Here is a 25,981-nt window from a genome sequence, read left to right as displayed (position 1 = left end):
GATTCAGTTTATTGTCATTTAGAAACCACAAATGCAATGCAGTTAAAAAATGATATAACATTCCTCCAGAATGATATCACAAAAGCATATGACAAAACAGACCACACCAGAAAATACACGTAACGTTTGGCAATCCCCAATCCAGAGTCCGGAGAGGCTGCTGCGTATTAATATCACGCTACCGTCTTAGTGCGTTCCCCGGAAAGGAGCTCCAAATCCACCAGACAAAACAAGACCAAAAACTAAAGCTACAAGACCTGCACAAAACCACATATTACAACATAAAGTTACAACAGTGCAAACAATAGCATAATTGATAAAAAAAAAACAGACTATGGGCACAGTAAAAATAGTCCAAGATGTTAAAGGACTGTAAGTTCAAAAGAAATCTCCACAGTTTCCACAAGTCCCCAGGGTCCCGACAGACTCGTCATCCCACGCCGGTGGAAGAAGGGAGTACCCCCGCTATGGACTTCCATGGCGCCGCCCGACTCAGCCTCGCAGGCGCAGCACACCGAAAGCAACCTGAGTCCGTCGAAAGGACTCCGAGTCCGTCAAACCTCTGAGCTGATGACCATCCCCTCCGGCACAGCTTCTCCAAGCACCATCCTCTGCCGAGCGTATTAAGACAGCCCCGCCAAAAGCCATTGGCAATGCGACCCCGAGGACTGGGGGCCCTGTTCTTCCTAGCAGAGTCCCAGACCTCACAGCAGCAGCAGAACTGAAGAAGGTCTTCCTGGAATTTCCCGATGTTTCTCCGTGCTTCCATGTCCATTTTCAATCGATTATGATTGCACACGGCACCCCACTTTACAAATAACAGATAATCAGTTCCAGAGTGGCTGCTGCAAGCTGCATCGCGCCGCCATCTTGGATCTTGGATCTATGGGCACGACTTCAGGATTGAAGGACGTCCATTTAGAACAGAGATGCAGAGAAATTACTTTAGTCAGAGGGTGGTAAATCTGTGGAATTTGTTGCCATGAGCAGCTATGGAGGCCAAGTCATTGGGTTCATTTAAGGCAGAGATAGATAGATTCTTGATTAGCCAGGGCATCAAAGGGTATGAGGAGAAGGCAGGGGAGTGGGGATGGCTGGAATAATTGGATAGGCCCATGATCGAATGGCAAAGCAGGCTCGATGGGCCAAACAGCCTACTTCTGCTCCTGTATCTGATGGCCTTATGGGAGGTGGAGTTTGAGGTTAGGGAGATTTTGTTGCAGTATACTGGTCAGCCACAACTGGAATGCCACACACCACTTCTGTCCTCTTACCTAAAGAAGGACACAGCAGGATTGAAGGCAGTCGAAAAGCAATTCACCAGATTGATTCCCAGATTGAAAGGGTTGTCCTAACAAGAGAGAAAGCAGTTTAGATTTATATTCCTTGAAGTTTGGAAGAATGGGGGATGAAGAATAAGATGAGATTAAAGGTCAGCAGGGTCGTCATGAGACAGATGACCTGTTTTGTTCAATTTCATATCAGGGAATGTATACAACCTGAGAACCATACCGAAAAAACCTAAAGAACGAACGACAAGAAATGTTAGAACCCCAAAAGCCCTTGTCCCACACACAAACAGCGGCTAAAACATCAACCCTCCTCACTCCCCCCCCCCCAATTACTTCAGCAAAAGCAACAGCCCTCTCACCACCCACCATGCAATAGGAAGGCCCCAGACACCGTGATCTAAAGTCCATCAGGAACTACTGTCCTTCTTGACACTTTGGACATCTCAACAGGCCCTCTCTCTCACTAAAATGGGAGAGGGAGGTATCACTCCTGCCACAGCGAGAGGGGAGGCCAACAGCTCACTGTTTCTATGTTACAGTCAGCAGCACTGTTTGTCTAAGCGCCCCGACCCGAGAATCAGCATCGAGAGAGAGATCACTAGAGTGCAAAGACCTCTGACAGCCACACCTCCTGTTTCAGTGTCCCGTGACACTTCGGAGACATCAGCGAGGACCCTTGCCACCCTCAGGGCCGCTCCCCGAAGGGGCACATCTTCCAACCCCCTCCAGGCTGCCCAGCGAGTTCCAAAGAGTGAGAAGCAACTGTCTATGAAGAACATGGTTTGAGCTCAGCTGTAGATAGTGGATCCCAACAGGACCACAGCCTCCTTGAAAGGGAATTAAGAGATGTGAGAATAGAAAGTTTAAACTGTTCCACAGAGGAACTGGAAGGAGTCACCCAAGTCAGCAAAAACCTCTGGCGCCATCTTTAGCTCCTCCCACTTTTGTGCTGTATGACTTTATGACTCTATGTCTCACTGTTTGCTCTTCCACCTATACCAATAACCACTTCCTTTTTAAGAGCACTTTCCATGAAAGCTTAAAAGGTGCTGTATTTTAACTTGTACCCAAGCCCTTCCCACCAAACCAGAGCATAAACAGTCTTTCACAACAATCCACCCAAACTTTTACAAACCGCCTATTATATTCAGTGCTGGCAGTTTGATCCCCTTAGATAACCAATCTTTCCAGCTTGTGTGAGAACTGGCCACCGGTTCTGATTCAGATCTTCCACCTGTAATAATAGCTCACTTTTACTCTCTCCTCAGTTGCTTCCAGTCCACTGAATATTTCAACCATTCTCTTTTGTTTGTATCACATTTCCTGCAATTATTGTAACTACACCTCACAATTATTTCCATCCTGCCCTATTGTGCTTTTCCTCTTTCTAACAAAACTCATCCATACCTGGTACTAACAGTATTGTGTTGTCTGCAGTGCCTTGACCTTCACCCTTTCAAAGAGACTCTTTATTCTTCCCACCAGTCCCATTCTCAACAATTTAAAACACATCGATTGTCTCATGTTTCCAGTTCCAATGCAGGGTCATTGGCCAAAATGCTAACCTTGTTTCTCACATTGACTTGTTGAATATTTCAGTGCACTGATTCTTTAAGTTCCCGGATACCACTTCTAAGTTGTAAACCTTAAAGATCCAGGACAGTTAGTTACAAGGCTCAAATAAATTTGTAACAGGAAATAAGGAAATAATGGTGGTCCTTTGGAGGCTGGACTGAGTAGCTTCAACTCTGTCAAATATCATCTTGCAGTGAAGATTATCATCAGAAGCATTGAAGAACAAAGGCACAACAAGCTAGGAAGCCGTCAGGGCAGAGTGTGGACAGGACATAAATCTCAGCTTTCCTCTGATCACTCTGTTTTGCATGTTCCTGGATAGCATTCAATCAATAGCTCCAATAGAAATGCCTTCAGAACCTTAGAAGCTGTGTGGTAACACAAAGCGAATGTGCTCATGATGTTAGAATTGGGAAAGACAAAGGTGGTGGTATTGATGTGGGCCTAGCCAATATGAATTGAGAAATTGTTCAATTTTTTCTTAAGCTGGCAGGAACTCCTTAAATAGGGATGCAACTTAGGTGATGACTGCAATCACATATATATACATATAATTAATTACATTTCCTGTGCAACAAGCTTATAAAGAAAATTATATCAAACGGAATGATTGGCAAATTAGCTAAATAAATTGAAAACTACTGGGAAATTCCTTGGCTGCAGTCACTGGTTTATGAAGTTACAAAGGGATCTGTTCTGAGTCACATAATCTTTGCTAATTAATAGGTCATATGGAGAACAAGCCATGTTACATATTTGTCTATTATCCTTTAATCATTTCTGCCTATCTTTTGGTACCCTCCTCTCTGTGCTGCTTAAGATCTGCTTTTAGACTTTATTAAACAAAATAAGAAAGCACCAGAAATATTTAGCAGATTAGGAACATTTGTAGAGAGAGGAAGAACATTAATATTTCAGGTGGATACCCTTGCACCTTCAACCTGAAGTTAGGAGGTTGGCTATGGCATCAGGAATGAGGGTTGGTAGGAGGCTTGAGATGAAGTTTGCATACCTGGACTCAGAGCTGAGAGGCATAAGCTTGCAGGTGGTGAGATTGGGATTAGTGCCAGATCGTTTATTAGAGAAGATTTGAATCAGTGCTAGGAGGGTGGAAGTAGAAATTGGGGGAGTGGGAATCAGTAAATATAGGAGACTATAGGCCAGGTAAGCAAATTAGTGGGAGCATTGTGTCAGGTTTTCAAGTGAAAGGATCATGCTTGCTGAGATAAGCAAAGAAGTATTCCACATCACTAGGTTTTAGCTGGGCAAGATGATATTGTTGCAACTTTTTATGAAGTGATCAATTACAGCTGTTGGATAAAAGAATCAAAACTTCCCTGCATATAGACAATAACTTAGATGTGACCTAATATTAAAATTAAAGTTTATTACTTAGTGAACAATTATTAACCCTGATTTGATACAGTCTGTTTATATTTGGACTTGAGCTTATTATGATAGCAGTTCTGCTGAAAATATGGGCTTTAGGAAGTTCTAGTCTATGCCCAATGACATGCAGGAAATATAAACATTTCTGCACCGAATTAAAGAGCCCCATCGCCCAGGATATGCCCTCGTCTCATTGCTACCATCAATGATAAGGGACAGAAATCTGAAGACACGCAGTCTATGTTTTCGGAACAGCCTCTTCCCCTCCACCATGAGGGTTCTAAACAGACAATGAACCAACCTACCTTGCTTTTTTACTCTCTTTTTGTACAATTTATTTTACCTGTGTAAATATATATGTTTTATTGTAATTTATTGTTCTTTATTATCTATTGACTGTACTGCTACAGCAAAACAGCAAATTTCATGACATACATCAGTGATATTAAAGCTCACCCTGATACTGAGTCATTGCAGTAACATTCTGGATTTTAACAATGAAATGCCTGAGATTATTAGCTGCTTTTTTATAATGAGATATGGCATAGATTAGAGATCAAGCAATAAGAAGCCTTCATTGCAATGGTGCAGATAGGCCCACCCGCTGACCCCGTGCTTTGAAAGGCCATCAATACTGTTGCATCCGGGTTCTCTGTCACCCCAACCGCTACCACTACATTTCTTGCAACAAATCTTGTGAACCGAAGCAATCATTTTCAATGAAAAGGGAGCTATCAGCCACAATGCAAGGGTTACATTGAAACCCTTGGTAGTTACTAATTGTTTGGAACACTCCACAGATGCTCTTGAATGAGTTAATTACACACTTTACAGTTTCACATCCACTTTGAGACTCGCAGTGTATTACTAGTCAACTAATCACAGTATTTATGTGCACTGCAGTAACAACACGTAAAATACTGTTATATCTGCCAGAGGTTTAGATTAAGTAAAGATTTGATTGTAGTGATCTCACAGCTTGCGTCTTGCAGTTACCACTCATTCCAGCCCTATAACTGTATTAAAGTTTCAGGCCATTTGGATCCAAGACAACTTCTGGTACCACTGCCACAGTTCTTCAGTGAGGCTCGGCTGGTAGTTTGCACCAGTTGTGCTGTAGACATCATAAAGTAAGACCCTGCCATGGTCTGTCAGGAAGAATTTTAATTTTCTCCAAATACTCTTCAGAAACATTTGAAGACTGTTAAAAATAAGTTATATTTTATATGATGAATTAGGAACACATGAAATTGCTATCAATTAACTAAAATCATAAATTTCATTTAAACAAAGCTAAATAAAGAAATAATTTACATATACTTGGAGTTTTGATAACAGTTAAATGAAAGGGGTTGCGCTGGTATAATGCAGAGTGGTCAGATAACAATGTGGACAAGGCTCATTTGACAATGCCCTGTTCTTGGCTACCATGCTGTCGAGCAGAAGTCCAGGACGCTACCTCCTCTGCAGCTTGTTGCTGATGCTCTATGGACCTGCTAGGCCAGTAGCCCGAGGAAACAAAAGTAGGTGAAGGAAGACTTTTTTAACCTAAATTGTGAGAGAAAACAATAATAGATGTCAATGTTTATTTAATATCAGATTACAATTACAATGATTACAATGTAGATCAAAATGCTGAATCCAACACGGCATTAAAAACACAACATCAAACACCATAAGCCCTTGCTCCATAGAAAGTGTTCTCGAGATTCTGCAGATGCTGAAAGTCTTGAGAATCACACACAAAATGCAGGAGAAACTCAGCAAGCAGCATCTATGGAGGGGAATAAACAGTCAATTTTTCAGACTGGGACCCTTCATGAGGCCTGAAACAGAAGGGGGCAGAAGCTAGAATGTGTGGGGATGGAAAGGATCTGGCAGCTAGCAATAGGTGAGACCAGCTGGGAAAAATGGTGGGTGGCTGGGGGAGGAGTGATGAAGTAAGAAGCTGAGTGGTGATTGGTGAAAGAGGTAAAAGGCTAAAGAAGAAGGAATCTAATTGGAGAGGATAGTGGACCATGGAAAAAGGGAAGGAAGAGGGGATCCAGAGGGATAGGATGGGCAGATGAGGAGAAGGTGAGAACAGGTAACCAGAATAAAGAATGGTTAGAAGGAGAAAAGGGGAGGAAATAGTGATTACCAGAAATTTGAGAAACTATCCCCACAGGTTGTAGGTTACCCAGACAAAGATGAGGTATTGATCCTCCATCCTGACTGTGGCCTCATCATGGCTGTAGGGAAGGCCATGGAGAGACAGGTCAGAATGATAACAGGAAGTCAATCTGAAATGGTTAGCCACTGGAGATCTTGCCTTTTGCAAAAATGCTCGACAAAGCAGACCCCAATCTGCATCAAGCTTAACCAGTATAGAGGAGGCTGCACTGGGAGCACCAGATACAATAGCTGACCCCAACAGACTCGCAGGTGAAGTGTTACTGTGTCTGGATGCATAAGGGCTTGGTCTGGCAAATGGGCATGTAACCATAAGGAGCTGCAGAGCTCAGCACATCACATGAATCAGCCTCCAATCCATGGACTCTGTCTACACTTCTCGTTGCATCAGTAAATAGTGAACATAATCAAACCGCACCCTCCCTAGCCGTTCTCTCTTCTCCCCTCTCTCATCAGGCAGAAAATACAAACACCTGAAAGCACGTCACACCAGGCTCAAGGACAGCTTCTATCCCAGTGTCATCAGACTCTTGAACAGATCTCTTGTATGATATGATGCTCCCTTGGTTTCACAATCAACCTCACTATGATCTTGCACTTTATCGTTTACCTTCACTGCCCTTTTTCTGTAACTTTTACACTTTATTCTGCATGGTTCTTGTTTTATCATATTCTAGCTCAATGCACTATGTAATGATTTAATCTGTAGAAACAGTATGTGAGATAATCTTTTTACAGTACCTGTGACAATAATAAACCAATACCAATACATCTCAAATTTGTCATGGTATTCTTGTGCAAAGATACTGCTGACAAAACTGGCCAACACAGGGAGTTCATTGAGAGACAGCTTCCCAACACAAGGCTTTTCTGTCTGCTAACAAACTCAATCAGTAAAGGCTAATGGAGTGCTGGCTTTTTATTAAGGAAGTAGAATATAAGCAAATCGAAATTATTTTACAGCCAAAGAAGGTGTTAATTACACTACATCTAGAGCTGCTCTAGGAGTGGCAGCAGCAAAGATTTATTGAAATGAAACATGTCCTTCTAGGATTAACTTACTTCCAGAAAACTTACTTAATGAAATTTAGAAGACCAAAGGATAATGTGATTAAAGCTTGCTCCAGTGACTTCCAAGAGGACTACAGACTTGTCATGATTTGGAGGCTTGCATGCCTCAACGATCCAGAGAGCTATGCTGGCTGGAGCCAGGGCTTTATTCTTTGGCTCTGGGTCAGGTCACAGATCGGCAGAGGCCAGACTAAGAGTGATCCACTACTCCTCCATGTTCAGGGGTTCGGCTCAGGGCCAACAACTCTGACTGGTCAAACAAAACCGTTACGGAAACAGCAATGAAGAATCCTTCTACATCTGAGTGTGACGAAACTCCTGAGTCACCCAGGACTTGTATGACTGACAGTAGTGAAAACTGAGAAGCAGCTACTGACACGATGAAGGAAGCCCTGAACACCACCAAAGATGGAGGTCCTTCATTGCTGCCTAAATGCCAGTGGTGAAATGGGTAGTAAGTAAGTAAGTTGCCAATATGAATGAAAACTTAAAAGAATGGTTAGAGAAGGTTAGTTAAGATCTATATATGTAAAAAAAGACTTGACTAAAAATTAGAGGCAGGCTTTTCAGGAGTGAATTCCAAAAAGGCTTCTACACAGGGTTGTGGTGGAAATATTGAACTTTCCACTGCAAACAGTAATCAATACTAGGTCAACTATTAAATATGATACTTTTAGACAATCAAAGCATGCTTAGGAAAAAGGTAGGAATATGGGGAAAAAGGTAACAATATCAAGTGTATTAAAGGATGCCTTGTGCTTTCATTTCAAGGATACATTTCAAGGTATTCCACTGTCCTGGTGCTTGTAAATATTGTTATTCTGAATGCTGACATGTTTTCCATCATCAACAACACTGCCAGCCAACTCTTCCTGGTCTATAATAAAAGAAACAAAAGAAACACGTCTCCAAGGTACACCTTACCAAAAGCATGCACTGGGATGACGGTCGATAAGCTGTAGATGCTGGAAATCTGTAACAAAAAGCAGATGATGCTCAGTAAGTCAGGCAGCAACTGTGAGAAGAGAAGCAACGTTTATAATTCAGGTCAAAGATACTTTGTTGAACTGGGAACAGGAAAAAAACAAGTGAAAATAACTCAAACTAATATTTTTGTTTTCGCTTTCCCCGTTCTGGCAAAGGATCTTTGACTTGAAACATTAACTTTTGTTTTCTCCACAGGTAAATATTTCCAACATTTTTAATAAGGTAGGTAGTTACATACATCATTACACAGTACGAAATTAGAAACTCAGTCTCCTTTTTGTGTATCTGAAAGTTCTGTCACAGTGTTGCATGAACTGGAGGCGTGAGAAAATACACGGGTGAGGAGGAGAAGAGCAATATGATTGGCTATGATCTCTTGCCAGTTGTGATCTATCAATGTATCACAATGGTAAAACTGGTATTCAGAATCAGAGTCACCGGCATGTGACGTGAAATTTGTTAACTTAGCTGCAGCAGTTCAATGCAATATAAAATATAGAAGAAAAAAAAGTAAAAATATTTAAGTAACAATATATGTATATTGAACAGATTAAAAATCTTGCAAAAACAGAAATGTATATTTAAAAAGTGAGGTACTGCTCATGGGTTCAATGTCCATTTAGGAATTGGATGGCAGAGGGGAAGAAGCTGTTCCTGAATCGCTGAGTGTGTACGTTCAGGCTTCTGTACCTCCTTCCTGATGGTAACAGTGAGAGAAGAGAATGCCTTGAGTGCTGGGGTCCTTAATAATGGACATTGCCTTTCTGAGACACCATTCCCTGAAGGTCCTGGGTACTTTGTAAGCTTGTACCCAAGATGGAGCCAATTAAATTTACAACCCTCTGCAGCTTCTTTTGGTTACTTACATTCCAACTGGAAAGTACAATTCCATATTGGGATGAAAAGTAGCATGTTATCCTGACTTCTGAGGATATTATTCACATTTTCTATTGTTAAGTCTCTGTTTTTACGTAGAGAGAGTAACATCCACCTCCAGTTCATTTGCTGCTGAAACTTACCTCCACCACCTCTGTGCTCTTTTATTTTCCTTGCTGTTCTTTACACTTCATAAACTCCAAACCCTTGATAGTTTTTTCCTTGTGTTTTGTATCTGAACAGAATTCCCCAGAATTTTAATTTTCCTTTTCAACTGTTTCCTCATGACTTCTAAAGAGAAATCTTCAACTTCCCTGTTCTGAAGCACGGACAGGCAAATATCTATGACCAGTTTCAATGTTCTTCTGCCCCATGCATTCGTAATGCTAAGTATGCTCTTTGCTATTAGCTTTGCTCTACTTCGTGTAGAATACAGTTTGATTTTTCTACTTGGTGCTTGATACCACCTCGAATGTTTATTTGGAACGGGACGTAATAAAAAGCCGAGAAACAGAAATACAGGTAACCCCAATTACAGAGTAGTTATGTTCCTAGAAAAGCATCAATATTGCAACTTTCCATAATGGAAAACACAAGTTCCCATGGAATCCCATGTTAGAAGTGGAGGTGTGCTCCTATTGGATGCTTTTTCTTTCAACAGTAATGATAATACCACAACTGCTGGTTTGCTGCAGGGGACCACTTAAGAGATTGTCTTGTCAGTCACAAGTGCAAATCTTAGCAGCTGCATTTAGAGTCACAAGTGATTACCGATGCTGTAATCTAGAGGTTGCAGCCTCTTATTACCTTATTACATCTACTTAACACCTTTCAACCTTCAGTTTGAATGAGACAAACACTCTAAAAAGCATATATAAAAAACAGGTAAGATAGTTTACTGATGTAACTCACCACAGATAACAGTGGTCATATAGGTTTACAACTTGCCGTTTAACATGCTGGCTCTGATTGAGATGCTGTGAGAGTAAATAATATTTAAATCTCTTGAAAAAAATTGCTGCATTGCAAAATGAACCTCACATGACAAAAGGTTCAAACAATAGACAATTTTTTTTGTTTATTTTTCATTTTTCGTTTATTAATTTTCCATCATATAAATTCCATCAGCTGGAATTGCATTTTTGGATAGTGATTTATGAGTACTTTAAGACAAATTTCCCTACCTGATTAGACATTTTATGGGGGTCACCTGTAGTCAAAAATCTGGAATAATTCACTTCAGCTGCTCACAAATCTATGCGCCTTCCTAATCAACTATTCTTTGGCATCAGAGCAGAAATTTGCTTTCCATAACCTTATGCCTGCTATCTAGACTTCAACGAGGACTCGCACAGTCAATCCAGTCCACTTCTTAAATGATAAACAATTATGCTGGAAGCAATCCTCAAAGGAGAAGATTTATTTATTTATTTATTTATTTCGCGATAAAGTGTGGAATAAACCCTTCCAGCCCTTTAAGCCCCGCCACCCAACAACCTCTCACAACCTCCGATTTAATGTTACTGAATGACTAAATAGACTTAAGATATGGAAAATGTTTATTCATATCTGATTCCATTTCCCATTGCAAAGACCAAGGGACTCGTAATCTGCCTTCTTCAATGTGGGTGAACACCTTCTACAGATGCAGTATCAATGCATTTCAGATCGTTCACTTCTTTATGGACACGTCTACATTTTTAGCCGTCAGCACCAATCAGAAAGAGGGTTTTAATATGGTTACCTTAGATTATACAGTCAATTGAAGAGCTTGGAATGTGACCAAGAATCCATCAGCTTCATTTTGGGAAAAAGAGTACTGTTCAAGTCATGAACAGAGGGAAAAAAACTAATTCCATTGGAGCACAAAATACCAACCATTCACTCCAGGGTAAAGAAATCAAGCCCTTTTCAAAACCTGTTCTTCCTTACTCCACATTTCAAACTCAACATTCCATACCATAATTTATGTAAATTTCTCTCCTGCTTTAAAGAAAATGCTTCAGGCCATGACTCACACAGGCTCCGTAAGATTGATTTTCCAGGTCCCTTTCAGGTCCTCTGATTGTCCTTCATGAGCTCCAATCAAATATAGACTTATTCCCTAGTGGAATTGTGTTTCCCAAATTATTTTTTCCATGGGAAGAATCCAGGTCCTAGTGATCCCCACTGATTTGATTACACCACCATAGCGTTCTTTCCCAGGACCTCCACGCTAAAACTTGAAGCAAAATCATTTTAACGCTGCTCACATTTTGCATTAAAATGGCATTTAGCATTAAAGTCTAAGGAATGTTCATGTAAAATGTAAAAATATAGAGTTAACTCTATACTATTCAGAGAACCACTGATGATTAATAAATGAGAGGTTTACAAAAAGGACTTTTATTAACAGATTTTTACGACAGTGCAGAAGAAAACAGAAGAATCAGATTCCATTTCATAAGCCACGTGGTTATGCTAGTTGGATTTTTAAAGCACTGGTTTTAAATTTCTACCATGCTCAAACAATATTCTTTCCGTTCCTTTAAGTCAGCCTATGCATTTGCACATGTACGTACATCTGACAGCCCTCATGAACAATTCAACAGGTAAATGGCATCATTTTTCAGATGGTACAGTACTTTCATCCCATCTTGCTTTTCCTTCAGTAACAGCTCTATTTAGCCACCTACATTTTAAGTTTCCACTGCAGTTCACTAATTTATTGTCAATTCACATTTAGGGCATTCATCGCCTTTGTGTCTTTTCCTTTCTCAGGCCCATCTTCAATGTACAGAAGATATATATGTTCACAGTCATAAATTTGTGTATGAGGAGACAATGTTCAACCTGACGGAGAGAAAGATTAAAGGAAGAACACCGAACATTGCTATTAACATTGAGTAAAGCAGGGTGTATTTGAAGTAACTGACTCAGAAACAAGGTTGTCAGCTTGGTGATACTTGTCATTAATATTTTATATTTTAAAGTATGTGTAGTTGTCACAGGCATTGTAGTCAAACATTCCTTGTGCAAACACTCAGCCACTTATTGTCATTTCCACTCATTTCCTTGGCTTCATCTGGGACGCTCTGGGACCCTGGTGCAGCAGTTGCTCAGGATGGTACCGAAACGCAATTATCAACATATAATCAAAACCACAGAATAGTTTCAACACAGAGGGAGGTCACTAAGTCCATGTTGGCTCTCTAATGGAAAAATTCACTAGCTCCACATCCTGTCATCTTCTCTGTAGCTTTGAAAATGTTTTTCTCTCCATGTATTTATCCCATTGTTTCTTAAAGGCCCAGGAGATTGACTTGCCAAAAAGCAATGTATTCTTGCAACCCTCACGATGTAGGGATATACAAACCTTTGCACATGAAACAAAAAAAAACATTATATGAAGCATTAGAAGACTTAGCAATGACCTTTAATACTATTTTGCAGTCTCCAGGAGCAGTGCAGCCAAACCTTCACAGATAACTAACTTTTGAGCTTTCATGGAAGCTTAGAAGAAGCCATCCTGAACTTAGCACATCAAATTTAGGATAAAGGAGCTGATCAGATGCTTAGAATGCCAGATAATTCAGACAAGTTGTTAGTTTCTCCAGTCCGTGTTTCTGTAAATCTGTGGAAATGAAGAATGGCAGCCATTTTATAATGAAGGTGATGCCACAGGAAATGCTCTTGTTGACTTTTCAATATGTCAGCCTGTATTCATTATGAAGACAACACCTAGCTGGACAAGACTGCCTTTGGAATTGTTGTGGAGCTAGATTCTGCACCCAGGCATTAATGGCCTTGTGCCCGGAGGCGGGTTCTGAAGTGCTGGCAACATAAGCGTTAAAGTTTACCTTTTCTCAGTGGGCTGAATCCAAGGAAGTCCACAGAGTTTCTTCAGTCAATAAACTAAAGTAAAAGACAAAAAAATAGTTTTGTCTCGGAAATTCAAATAATTGCATACACAATTGAAAGTTATCTGAATAGCTGTAGTCTTTTTAAGCTCTACTGTCTGTTAAGTCATCCCACAATCCCATAGGGTTTCAAGTAGAACATAGTCTATATATAAACAGTCTGGCCAAATGTTTTCTCTACAATGATGCACTCTTCAGGGAACAGTCGAATTATGCAATTACTTTTTAAGTTTCTTATTGACCATAAAAAGTAATGTTTGACTAAATCCCAGTTATAATTTGGAATGTCTTTTTGGAAAGAGTACACAACAAAGTTGTAGAAATTTATCCTGCGTTATGTAAATGTGAGTAACATTGAAAGTACGGTCCTTTAAGAGGCCTGACAGCAGGGACACAAAGTGTTGCAGAAGATGATCCCACCGTCCCACCCCTGGGTATCTAGTTCAGGATACAACATTCCTGTTTTTTTTTACTGTTGCATGGATCAGCTATTGCTCTGTGCGGGAAATGTTCACACAGCCTGAAAACTGAGTGGCACTTTAAATGTTTTTTTTATAATCTGCATCTTCTTAATATTTAGAATAAAAATTGGAAAGATGCATACTTTTGATTTTATTTATTAATTGAAGGGTATAATGAAATACAGTACAACAAAGAGAATCTTTACACTTCGTAAATACTTTCTTGTCTGTCTTTATTCCATTCCTGGCTGCGTGCACGGGAACATTTCAGTTTCTGCAGGGTTACGCACCAGTACAGCTTAGGCGGAACGGTGTCAGGATATCACCAACTGTCCTTTGAAGGCTCCAGACGGGGTAGAAAGGACTGTGATCAATTTGACATAGCAGCTGGTCAGCAGATTTTACCATGGAGTGATCGTGACAGGATCATTATCATTATCAGTACCATGCATATATTGATTAAGATGTGCATACTTAAACTCCTCTTTAAATTCTTCCTCCAACATCACTGTAAATTTTTATTTTGTTGTGCCCTGTAGTGAAAATTGGAGGGTGCCTGTGCATGATTTCTCATTAATGCGAGGAACACCAGCTACCACAGGGACTTGCCTTGATACAGTGGCAAGGGAAACCAAGCGAGTTAGAGACCATACTCTGCTGTATGAATATTAATGCCTACTCATTGAGGGGAGTATGCCATTAGTATGTACTCACTATACCACACACAGGCACACTGTATGCATGTAATAACACACTGACACGCACACACAAGCACATACAGTGGGTTTAGATACAGATACCCTTGTTAACCCTACCCGTCCTTGACTTGTCACACTATTAGTTCTTGCTCGCCATGGATCTCTCCATTTTATAGTTTACATTAGTATAATCTCCTACTCTTCCACAGACACCCTTCCTGCAGCACTGTAAACCCCTCCATCTCTGGTTATACAGGCTGTTGATTCTTGGCGCCCAGCTGTACATCTGGCCCCTTTACCATTTCTGTGTGACTACCCTTCTGGCCCAGTCCCACAGCTACATAACTGATCCCAGACCTGGCTGGGTATGGCTGCATGTAGCTGCACGTCTGGCCCCAATCCTAGCTGAGTGCAACTGCACATCTGGCCGTTCCCTGCCATGCTTCTACCAGCTGCAGTCGAGTCACATACTTGGTCCAGTTTCCTGCTGATGTTTTCATGTTTTCCTCTGGCGGACATCTTGTTCTGCCTGGCAATGTGCTGAGAATGAATACCTAAGATAAGCATGGCCAGCTGGTGGTGGCCATCTTTAAAACTCCATGCTTTACACATGGTGCTTGGCTGCTGACCATGTTGATCAATGTCTTGTGCTTCCTAACTGTGAGTGCATCCATTGCAAAATGCATAGAGAACCAGATCTAATACTTTATATTTTAAGAATCTGCCTGGCATTCGAATAGAAAAATGTCTTTTTGATCATGAGAGACATGCTTTAAACCAGGGGCTTCCAACCTGGGATCCATAGACCCCTCGGTTATGGGTAAGGCTCCATGGTATAAAAAAGGTTGTGAACCCCTGCTTTAATCCTGATTCCAGAGCAGAGGGTTGGGAAACATAGAAAAATCACCTGGTTTCACCTTCTGAATTACATGCAATTGATAATGGAAAATAACTAACAAAGATAATAAAAATATGACACTGAAAAGGCATTGCCTTTTTCTGTAATTATTCATTCTAAATATTTCATAAAATGATATGTAGAGGAAAATGGGAAATAAAACCAAGTCAGCTATGTAATTGCTGACATAAAATTTGTTTTGCATCAGAAGAATGGTGTAAGGTCATAAAAATCCATAAACTACCAAAATATACAAATAGTGCAGAAAAGGAGTAATGTTACTGCTCAAGGGTTTGGAAATTTGAGGTTGTATCCTTGATGAAGCTGACTAAGTCAATAACCTCTCTTGCGATCCTGTGCATCAGAGGCTCCGTTTCAGGCTGTGATGCCAGGAGTCAGAATGCACTCTATCATACATCTATTTCTCTGTGATATAATTTCAGAGGACCAGCATGTAAATGCAACTATGAAGAAAGCACAACAGCGCCTCTACTTCCTTTGGAGTTTGTGAAGATTCAGCATGACATCTAAAACTTTGACAAACTTCTATAGATGTGTAGTGGAGAGCAAATTGGCTGGCTGCATCACAGACTGGTATGGAAACACTAATGTCCTTGAACAGAAAGTCCTACAAAAAGAAATGGATATAGCCCTATTCACCATGAGTAAAGCCCTCCCAACTACTGAGCAAATCTACACGAAGCATTGTCACGGGAAAGCAACATCCACCAACCGGGACCCCCACATGCTCTCTTCTCACTGCTGCCATCAGGTAGAAGTTGGTACAGGAGCCTCAGGACTCTCACCACCAGGTTCAGGAATGTTTATTACTCCTCAACCATCAGGCTCTTGAACCAGAGGGTATAACTTCACTCGCCACATCATTGAAATGTCCCTACAGCCTATGGACTCATTTCCTTGTTCTCAGTATTTATAGATAATATAAAAAATAGTATAATTAAATAGATAAAAAATTGATATATACACACATTTTTATATATATACCAATATATAGATGCTGGAAATTTGAATTAGGGAAACAAAGTGCTCAGAATTAAGTTAACATTTTTCTTTCCAGAGAATAACCTATAAATATCTGAAGTATTTGTTTTTTCCCCTTAGGATATACACATGATAGTATTTTTGCCCATACCTCAATCTGCAGTTTTAGCATTTTTTCTGTCATGGTTCCAACACACTGGTATTTGGCGCTTCTTGAAACAACAAAAGACTTGGTTTTATCTGCATTTCACTTTGTGGTTTTTCTTTGTTATAGAATATCTGTGCTTCTTTTGGGATTGATGCAATGCCCAGAAATTACATGCCATTTCTAAAATGGCTGTAATACAAAGTTTTGGTTTTCTTGTGGGGAATACGATTCATCTCTTTTTTAAAACTGCCATATTGTTTCCAATTTTTTCAATAATGCTCCATGCCATAATCGATGAAAGTACAAAATATACAAGCCTGTGCATTTTAAAGTATCTTCAAAGAGAATAACATATTTCAATTTTCTCCTTTACTTTCAGTAGTTTACCTGTCTGACTTATATTATTGAGAAGTAATGCTCCATTTCACATAGTTTTGGAGTAGGGTTACTCAAATTTAAACAGGGGCAATCTGAAATGAAAGTGTATTTAAATGCCTCTGACAAGGGAGGGTATACCAGATGATTCTCAGAACAATTATGTTGACTGGATCTGTTGAATTGCTGTCATGGCATAACAATTAATGTCTGTATCAATCCAAATGGGAAGCAATTTCATTTAAGTCGTACTGAGCTGGAAACATAGAAAACCTACAGCACAATGCAGGCCCTTCAGCCCACAAAGCTATGTCGACCATGTCCCTACCTTAGAACGACCTAGGCTTTATCCATTGTCTTACTAATAATGTTATATTCTGCCACTATATTTGACCTACCAAAATGAACCACCTCACACTTATCTGGGTTGAACTCCATCTGCCACTTCTCAGCCCAGTTTTGCATCCTATCAATGTCCCTCTATAACCTCTGACAACCCTCCACACTATCCACAACACCTCCAATCTTTGTGTCATCAGCAAATTTACTAACCCATCCCTCCACTTCCTCATCCAGGTCATTGATAAAAATCACAAAGAGTAAGGGTCCCAGAACAGATCCCTCAGATCCCTGAGGCACCGACCTCCATGCAGAATATGACCCGTCTACAACCACTCTGCTTTCTGTGGGCAAGCCAGTTCTGGATCCACAAAGCAATGTCCCCTTGGATCCCATGCCTCCTTACTTTCTCAATAAGCCTTGCATGGGTAACATATCAAATGCCTTGCTGAAATCCATATACACTACATCTACTGCTCTACCTTCATCAATGTGTTTAGTCACATCCTCAAAAAATTCAATCAGGCTCATAAGACATGACCTGCTTTCACAAAGCCATGCTGACTATTCCTAATTATATTATGCCTCTGCAAATGTTCATAAATCCTGCCTCTCAGGATCTTCTCCATCAACTTACCAACTACTGGATTAAGACTCACTGGTCTATAATTTCCTGGGCTATCCCTACTCCCTTTCTTGAATAATGGAACAACATCCGCAACACTCCAATCCTCTAGAACTTCTCCCATCCTCATTGATGATACAAAGAGCATTGCCAGAGGCTCAACAATCTCCTCTCTCGCTTCCCACAATAGCCTGGGGTACATCCTGTCTGTTCCCGGTGACTTATCCAACTTGATGCTTTCCAAAAGCTCCAGCACATCCTCTTTCTTAATATCTACATTCTCAAGCTTTTCAGTCCACTGTAAGTCATCCCTATAATCGCCAAGATCCTTTTCCGTAATGAATACTGAAGCAAAGTATTAATTTCCTCCGGTTCCGTGCACACTTTTCCATTGTCACACTTGATTGGTCCTATTCTCTCATGTCTTATCCTCTTGCTCTTCACATACTTGTAGAATGTTTTGGGGTTTTCCTTAATCCAAGGCCTTCTCATGGCCTCTCTTTGCTCTCCTATTTTTTGTTCTTAAGCTCCTTCCTGTTAGCCTTATGATCTTACAAGTTCTTATCATTACCTAGTTTTTTGAACCTTTCGTAAACTCTTCTTTTCTTCTTGACTAGATTTACAACAGCCTTGGTGCACCACGAATCTTATGCCCTACCATCCTTTCCATGTCTCATTGGAACGTAACTGCTCAGAACCCCAGGCAAATATCCCCTGGACATTTGCCACATTTCGACTGTACTTTTCCCTGAGAACATCTGTTTCCATTTTATGCTTCCAAGTTCCTGCCTGATAGCCTCATATTTCCCCTTACTCCAATTAAACTTTTCCCTAACTTGTCTGTTCCTATCCCTCTCCAATGCTATGGTAATGGAGATAGAAGACCAAAGGAAAACAAGGAGACAAGGCAGACCAGAGAAGGGAATTAGAAGATGATACGTTTACAGAGAAAAATAGGTGGAAAATTGAGAAAGAATGGCAAAAAGAGACAAAAATGAACATTTAATTTATAGTAATAATTTCTTTAAAGAAATACTATGGAATAAATCGGCCACCAGTTGATGGTAATATTAGTCTGATGGCCTCTCTAGAAAGATATTCAAAGGACATTTATTTTTGCTGATATTTCTGTAGTTGACTATTACATTTCAGACACTTGGAAATCTGATCAGTTTTCAATAATATGACTTGAATAGTAGTACAAAAAATTATCCTAATACTCATATCCCTGAAGAATGGTCTCAGCTTGAAATGTCAACTGTTTATAGATGCTGCCTGACCTGTTGAGTTCTTCCAATATTTTGTGTGTGTTGCTCCCAATCTAGTTGATTGTCTTATCTTTAATTGGGCTACATGGTTGTAGGTTATCATAGTTGCTTCATCTGTAACTGATTGCTCCTCAGATTACAGGTTTTACAAGTAGTGTTTCTAGTGTTTCAAGTAGTAGTTACTTGAATACTTAAAATAAGTTAATACAATTATCCATACAAATGCAGCTTCAATAGGAAAAAGCTATCTCTGCCTATGAATTTGTGATGTTGACAGCCTTCAAAAGCTGTTTAGAGTTAATACAAATATTGTTTTACAGGAAAATGGCTGGATGATCAAGACAAAAATAAAAGATCTGGTAGCAATAGATTGGATCATGTTTTGAAATGGGACACATATAATTTTCTAGTTTATTTTTATTTTTGCAACCTAAACTGAATAGGAAAAAGCTTCTGAAGGCAGCTACAGTCAAAATGGTAATACTATTGCACTGTTATATTTAGGTCTCCAAAATGAGAGCTGTCAGTTATTCCTGGCAAGTTCAGACGCTGAAATTCAGATAATTTTCCATATAAGAAAATTGACACAAACTATAACAAATTTTGGTAGGGTTTCAGCTAGTATGCAATAAATCAATAGCAATATTATTCCCTGGCAACCGTCCCTTCTCTTTATTAACTCTAAGGACAAATCTGTGATGCATTCCTACCTCTTTTCCCTTGTTAGATCAAGTATTTCTGAGGTGAAAAGTCCAAATGAGCTTTTGAAACACACCATCCAAGTTTGTGGGTTTGAACAGATTGGCATAGACCTAAGACAGAGTGTCTTTGAAATGTAATGCAGCTGTTTATATGTTATCAGAGATCTTTTTAAATGTTGTATCAGTCTATATATATATATCTGTCTCTGCACACATGATTATAAATGATTAGGTATATTTATATAAAATATTCTAAACCCAAAGCGAAACATACAAGAATAGATGAAACCAAGTAAAATCTACTGTGTCTGTTTGTTATCTTTTATTATGTGGAGTACTGATTAGAATAGCAAAAAAAAATTGGACAGTGATCTTGCCAAAAGACAGTCTTGTTAAATAAGATGACATAATTATAATCCATTACTTACATATACTACTTCAAATGTACTTAAAAGGAAGGCAGTGTATTCTACATTAATATTTCAAAATGCCCCGTCTCCAAAATATCCTTCAATCCTGCTGTTAACAAGCACATAAAATTACTCAAGCTGTATGGAATTTCAGAATAATAGATGTTTATAAAAAATGTGTAAAACGCAAAACTTCTGTAACTGCTTTTATCTCTGAGAAACCAAAAGCCTGTCATAAATACAGCCGTGTTTTCTGGGGTCAAGTTTTACCAAGATTATAAAAACATATGTGTAATCCTCTGAAGGCTACAATAACATTTTGTTTGAATTCTTTTATAAGAGTGCTCAGAACATATAAAAAAAATTCAGGTGGACCAATTGAAACCATTTTTGTGCGGCTATACTGTATGTGTCTTTGCAAATGGATAAAAATAGTTGATTCAACATAGAGCACATGCATTTCAGATTTCTATGTTATCTCCTGCATAAAACATTGTAAATCATGCAAGCACGACAAAATCGGGAGCCTTGGCATCGCCAAATGATGGGCTTTAGGCCATCTAACATATGCATCAGCCATGGGCTTTTGTTATGCCTTTCCTACCAAGCTGTCTATTGCAAATACCTAACGTAGGAGCAATTACCTTGCCAATGGTTGCTCAGTGGAGGAGAATGAGAGCTGGTAAAGGCTGGAGGGGGAGCAATCTCATCAACAGCAGAAAGAGTCGAGCATTCCTGCACACTTTTGCTGGCAACTGCAGAGGGTGCTGAAGGATAATGTACAGAGCAGGCCTGACTCTTATTTGGCCAGTTGTAAACACATTATGGAGAAGAATCCTTCAACAACTTCTGTACTGATCTACTGTAAGCAGCCAATACCTTTTTCAGGTGACTGTCTCGACTGGCTACAAATGATCATATCAGCAGCCTGAATACTTGCATAAACAGAATGGAAACCTTCCCGTTGTTTCATCCAGCCCGGATAAAAAGATAAGTAATGTTTACTCCAGTGTAAGCACTGACGTGAATTCCAGTTTTCTCGTGTCGCAATATTTGGAATTGAAATTGGAAAAACTTGTGGGAAGTTAGATGATTGGGGAGGTTTTAAAAACCAACAGAAGGCAACTAAAATAGCCATAAGGAGAGAAAACATGAAAGTAAGCTCACCAATAACATAAAAGAGGATACCATACATTTTTTCAGATATATAAATAGTAAAAGAGAGGCAAGAACAGTTATTGGACTGCAGGTAAATGATGCTGAAGAGGTAGTAATGGGGGACAAAGAAATGTCGTACAAACTTAATAGGTATTTTGCACTAGTCTTCACTGTGGCAGACACTAGCAGGGTGTCAGAAATTCAGGAAGTGAGTGTGGTTGCTACTACAAAGGAGCAGGTGCTTGGGAATCTGAAAGGTCTGAAGCTTTTTGAGTGTTGTTACATAAGCAAATGGAAAGTATTCCAAGATGCCCGTCTTTTGCCTTAGAGATGATGTAAAATGGTTGTGGTGTTGCAAGTTGAATCACCTGCCACATGAAATAAAGTGTCGGACCGCCTTTTTGGGACATGTTATTTGTATGATTGGCCCGCTTGAGCTCCTACTCAATGTTGACCCTCAGAATATTGATGCTGGATCACTTGGCAAGAAAGGTGAGCGGTTACACCTGCTCAAGTTGAAGGTGATGATTTTGGAGTCAATATACCGTCAGATGGTTGCCTGTCTGACTGGTGATCTGTGACTAGTGCTGTGCCACAGGGATCAGAGCTAGGTCCATTGTTGTTTGTCACTGTGTTGGTTTAAATACAAAAATCTGAATTCTACTTGTGAGATGAAATCAAGGCAGTACTGAAGTGTGGGTGGCTCAAGGAGCCCTTCTAAACTGAAACCAATCTGCATTGTGGAAAGCACTCCTGGGGGTGGAGACAATATTGCAGATAGGAAACTGGCTGTGTTTTGCTTACAAGAGCTAAGACAAAATTCAAGGAATAAATGGCAAAAATAGAGTCATATGGCACTACAGTACCAAAAGAGGCTCTTTGACCTGTCTAGTCTGTGCTGAACTGCATAGTGCCTAGTCACATGGATCCACACCTGGACCATAGGTCTCTATACCCCTTCCATTCACCTACTTAGCCAAACTTCTCCCAAATGTGGCAGTCAAGCCGACATCCACTAATTCCGCTGGCAGCTCATTCTAGTCCTGACGAAGGGTCTCGGCCCAAAACATCGACAGTGCTTCTCCTTATAGATGCTGCCTGACCTGCTGTGTTCCACCAGCATTTTGTGTGTGTTGTTTGAATTTCCAGCATCTGCAGATTTCCTCATGTTTGCTCATTCTGAGCTGTGTCTATTTCAGCCTTTCTCAACCTTTTTGCCCTGGAGGAACCCTTGAAATAATTTTCAGGTCTTAAGGAACCTCTGCATTAAAATTATTATATCTAGAGCTCATGGTATGTTTGCGTGATCAGTAAGTTGTAGATATAATAATCCAAAAATAGTTGTCAATGTTCTTTTGAATAGAAAATTAATTTTTAACTAACCTTCCTTGAAAAAAATGAGAGTTAAGCTTTGCTTACCTTTCTTGAAATTACTCTTGCTTTCTTTTTCATAAATTTTTAAAACTCTTAAGGCAAACATAATAAGTTTCTCAATTCTGGATCAAACTTGAGATAAGCACACAGATTTCACCTTCAACTGAATTGAGACGATTTCTGTCCTTGCTCTTGATGCTTGTTAAACAAGAAAAAGCTTGCTCACACATGTAAGAAGTTGAAAACTGCAGCAGAATGTTCATTGCTTCCCTATGAATGGCAGGATGCTCTTTTTTCACAGGAATCTAGAACTTGTCCAGGGGCAGGTTCATAAATCTCATCTTGAGAGCATGATCAGAGTGCAGCTCACAAAGTTCTTCCTCTTCTCTCAAAGTCAAGTTCTCAGGCTGAGCAGAAGATTCAGAGAAAGGCTCCCTCACCCAGTCATGCACTTGTGTTGAAAGGGAGGAAAAATACTGTTCAATTGGTTACAATCCAGCAACGATGAATATATAATTGAGACATGTTTTTATAACAAATAAAACATTTATTAAACACTGCTAAAAAAAAACCCCAAAAGTAAACAAATGACTAACTTAACCGGAAGTTGGCTGCTCTGCAGCAGCTTGAACAGTTCTTAAAGCGATAGTGCGAGAACAGTTCTTAGAAGTAGTAATGCAAAAGTCCAAATGTTTACACAGTCACTTAGGAGAGGTTTTCCTTGGGATAATAAATTCTCTTTCTGCTGATCCCAGCTGAAGCATGCTTTGCCGAGGGATTTACGATTGCAGGAAATAAAATGGCTTAAAGGGACTGACCTTTCCTTGGCGAAACTCTGCATCCAACTCTTTATGCTCATTTGGCAAAGCAGGAGTTAACACGGACACAGGTTACTAATTCCTCGTGCGAAGATTAAATAAATGTCGAACCGGCTTCACAGCCGACATCAACTTTCCTCGATCTTTCAGCTTCCCGAACTTTGACGAATCTTCACTCTCCAACTGGATTTTAACTGGCAGTATTGTAGCAAAACTGCCAGCAATAACCTTTGACTTAAGGCAGAAAGTAAAACTCCATTTTAAAATAAAACTGCGTCATAACATCAAATATGCAGCAACAATCACTATCAACAGTCACTATCAAATTCAACCACAACTGCCCCACCTCATATGGAAGGGTCCTCCTTTTATACCCTTTTGAAAAAAACTATCACATGACCTCTCACTGGTGGGAAAATGATGTCACTCCACCATCACAAGACCTCATGTCCAGCATAGTCTCAATCACATCATGGTCATGTGACAGGTGCAAGATATCCACGAATACGTAACAAATTTTGTTCTGCAGTTCTTGCAGGTGGTTTTCAATAAGACTCAAGACTTTCTGATATCCATCCTCACTCTCAAGCCCAAGCAGCAGTGGAAACATTTCAAGATTTCCTTTTGCAGCATGATCAGCTTCCTTTTAAATCCAATAACCTTGTCACTTGAAGTCAAAGCATTTTCTCCAGGGCCTTGCAGAAATTTATTAAACTGGTTCATATGATGAAAAAATATCTGTTAAGTAGGTTAGTTTCTGCAGCCATTCTTCATCTTCAAAGCACTTAGCAAAATCTGGCCTACTATTCTCTTGAAGTCCTCCTGCAATTCACCTTTCAGCTCAAACACCCTGTTGAGAACTCTTCCTCTGCTAAGCCTCTGGATTTCTGTATGTAGCAGGAGATCGGTGTGCTCTTGGTCCAGGTTTTCACACAGTTTGTTCAAACATTCTTGAGTGAACTGGTCTTAAAGCTACTAAGTAACCTGCTTACTGAGTTGTTTTACTGACTGTGACTTTATTTTCAAAAGCTTTAATCTGTTTTGAGATTCCAGTAATCATTTGAAATAATCAGGACTTTTACATGTCAGACAGCTGTGATTTGTAGTTAAGTGGTTTTTCAATTTTGCTGGAGCCATTGCTGCATCTGTAGGTTGTTTGCCACAGACTGGGCACAGTGGAACAGGACAGCTTGAATCACCAGTCCATGGAAAACCCATTGAAAAATAGTTTTGATTGTAAAGATATGGTACCAGCTGATTACATTAGTCCTGTCCACTTCTTTTGTCTCCAGGACCCAGAAAAGGCTGGTGGACTTCTTCTGGGGCAATTGGAGGCACTGGGTCTTGGTTACAGTCCTGAATCTTCCAATCGCAGAGGGCGGTCAGTCATTAGTAAGTGTGTGTGTACACCAACCTGGCAGCTCCCCGCTTCAGGACCCTGCAGACATGTCTGTACAGTGACCACCATCCAAGATGGCTTGCGCTGGCGATGCACCTTCTCCACCGGGGACACTGCCTGCAGGAGGGCACGTGGTTTCCAGCAGACAGCATCAGCCTCACCGGGACACATTGAGAGTATGGGGTCTAGACAGGGTGACCTGCACCTGTGGGGCGCCCTGTCACTCTAGCTACGAGAGGGACTAGTTCCCATCCTATCACGGTGGGTGTCTAGGGGACTCGGGGGAAGCGGAGGGGTTCCAGCTGCACCACCACCCGATGGCCCAGAGGTGCTTGTTGGACCCAGGCCTCGGGATACCACATGGGCAGGCTCCCACAGAGCATGAGTTGTCTTACGGGGAAGCCCACCCTGCCTGTCTGTGACGCTCCAAAGCGGTTCTTGTATGGGTTATTCCTGCAGACCTTTCACTTCCCTGACAACATCTGACGACCAGACTCGCCTTATTACCATCTGGCAGCAGAGGAGTCCCTGGTGGAAATCTCTTTATGCAGGGGATCCTTCCCCTGTACACTGGGGACCTGGGATGGGAGGTGTTGATTGGGCAGTACTGGACAACAGGTACTGACATTCTGTGGTTGGGAGGAGTTGGTGGACCATGCTTACATTAGTGTGAGGTTGCAGCCCCTGTTTGAGTATCTGTAGGGGCTGCTGCTCGGGTTCTGGTAGTATTTCAGCCCCTTGCTTCTTGTATACGGAAGGGGATGGGTCGCGAAGAGGATTTACTGGTGGGCTTGGCCAAGATGGCCATTCACGGGTCGAAGTGGTGGACAGTCGAGGGCTCTGCCAGGGCCGACTGCTTCCCCCTCTACCAGGGATACCATCATGCCCGGCTGTCCTTGGAGAGGGAGCCTGCAGTCACAAAGGATATGGTTGGGGATTTCCGAGAGCGGTGGTGTCCCCAGGGAATTCTCTGTTTTATAGACGGTAGTAATCATATTTTAATCTAAATTTATTCACTGTGTTGTAAATACATAATGTTTGTACTT

The 25,981-nt window shown here is 40.5% G+C and overlaps 1 protein-coding gene and 1 long non-coding RNA gene across 2 annotated transcripts in view; one reads left to right on the top strand and one right to left on the bottom strand.

Moving 5' to 3' along the window:
* Positions 1–25,981, top strand: part of pdgfc (platelet derived growth factor c) — a 273,557-nt gene that overhangs the window by 209,477 nt on the left and 38,099 nt on the right. The gene's annotated exons all lie outside the window — the stretch shown is intronic.
* On the bottom strand, positions 4,719–24,251 carry LOC132391568 (uncharacterized). The gene is made up of 4 exons (XR_009511266.1): positions 22,764–24,251; positions 13,202–13,256; positions 8,424–8,472; positions 4,719–5,804 (listed from the first exon to the last, which is right to left on the bottom strand). It is a non-coding gene; the product is annotated as an uncharacterized LOC132391568 (long non-coding RNA).

The sequence above is a fragment of the Hypanus sabinus genome, chromosome 3, assembly GCF_030144855.1.
Source record: "Hypanus sabinus isolate sHypSab1 chromosome 3, sHypSab1.hap1, whole genome shotgun sequence".
In the NCBI taxonomy this organism is placed as follows: Eukaryota; Metazoa; Chordata; class Chondrichthyes; order Myliobatiformes; family Dasyatidae; genus Hypanus; species Hypanus sabinus.
The sequence above is the reverse complement of the archived record's forward strand: the minus strand, read 5'-3'. Positions and strand labels throughout refer to the sequence as shown.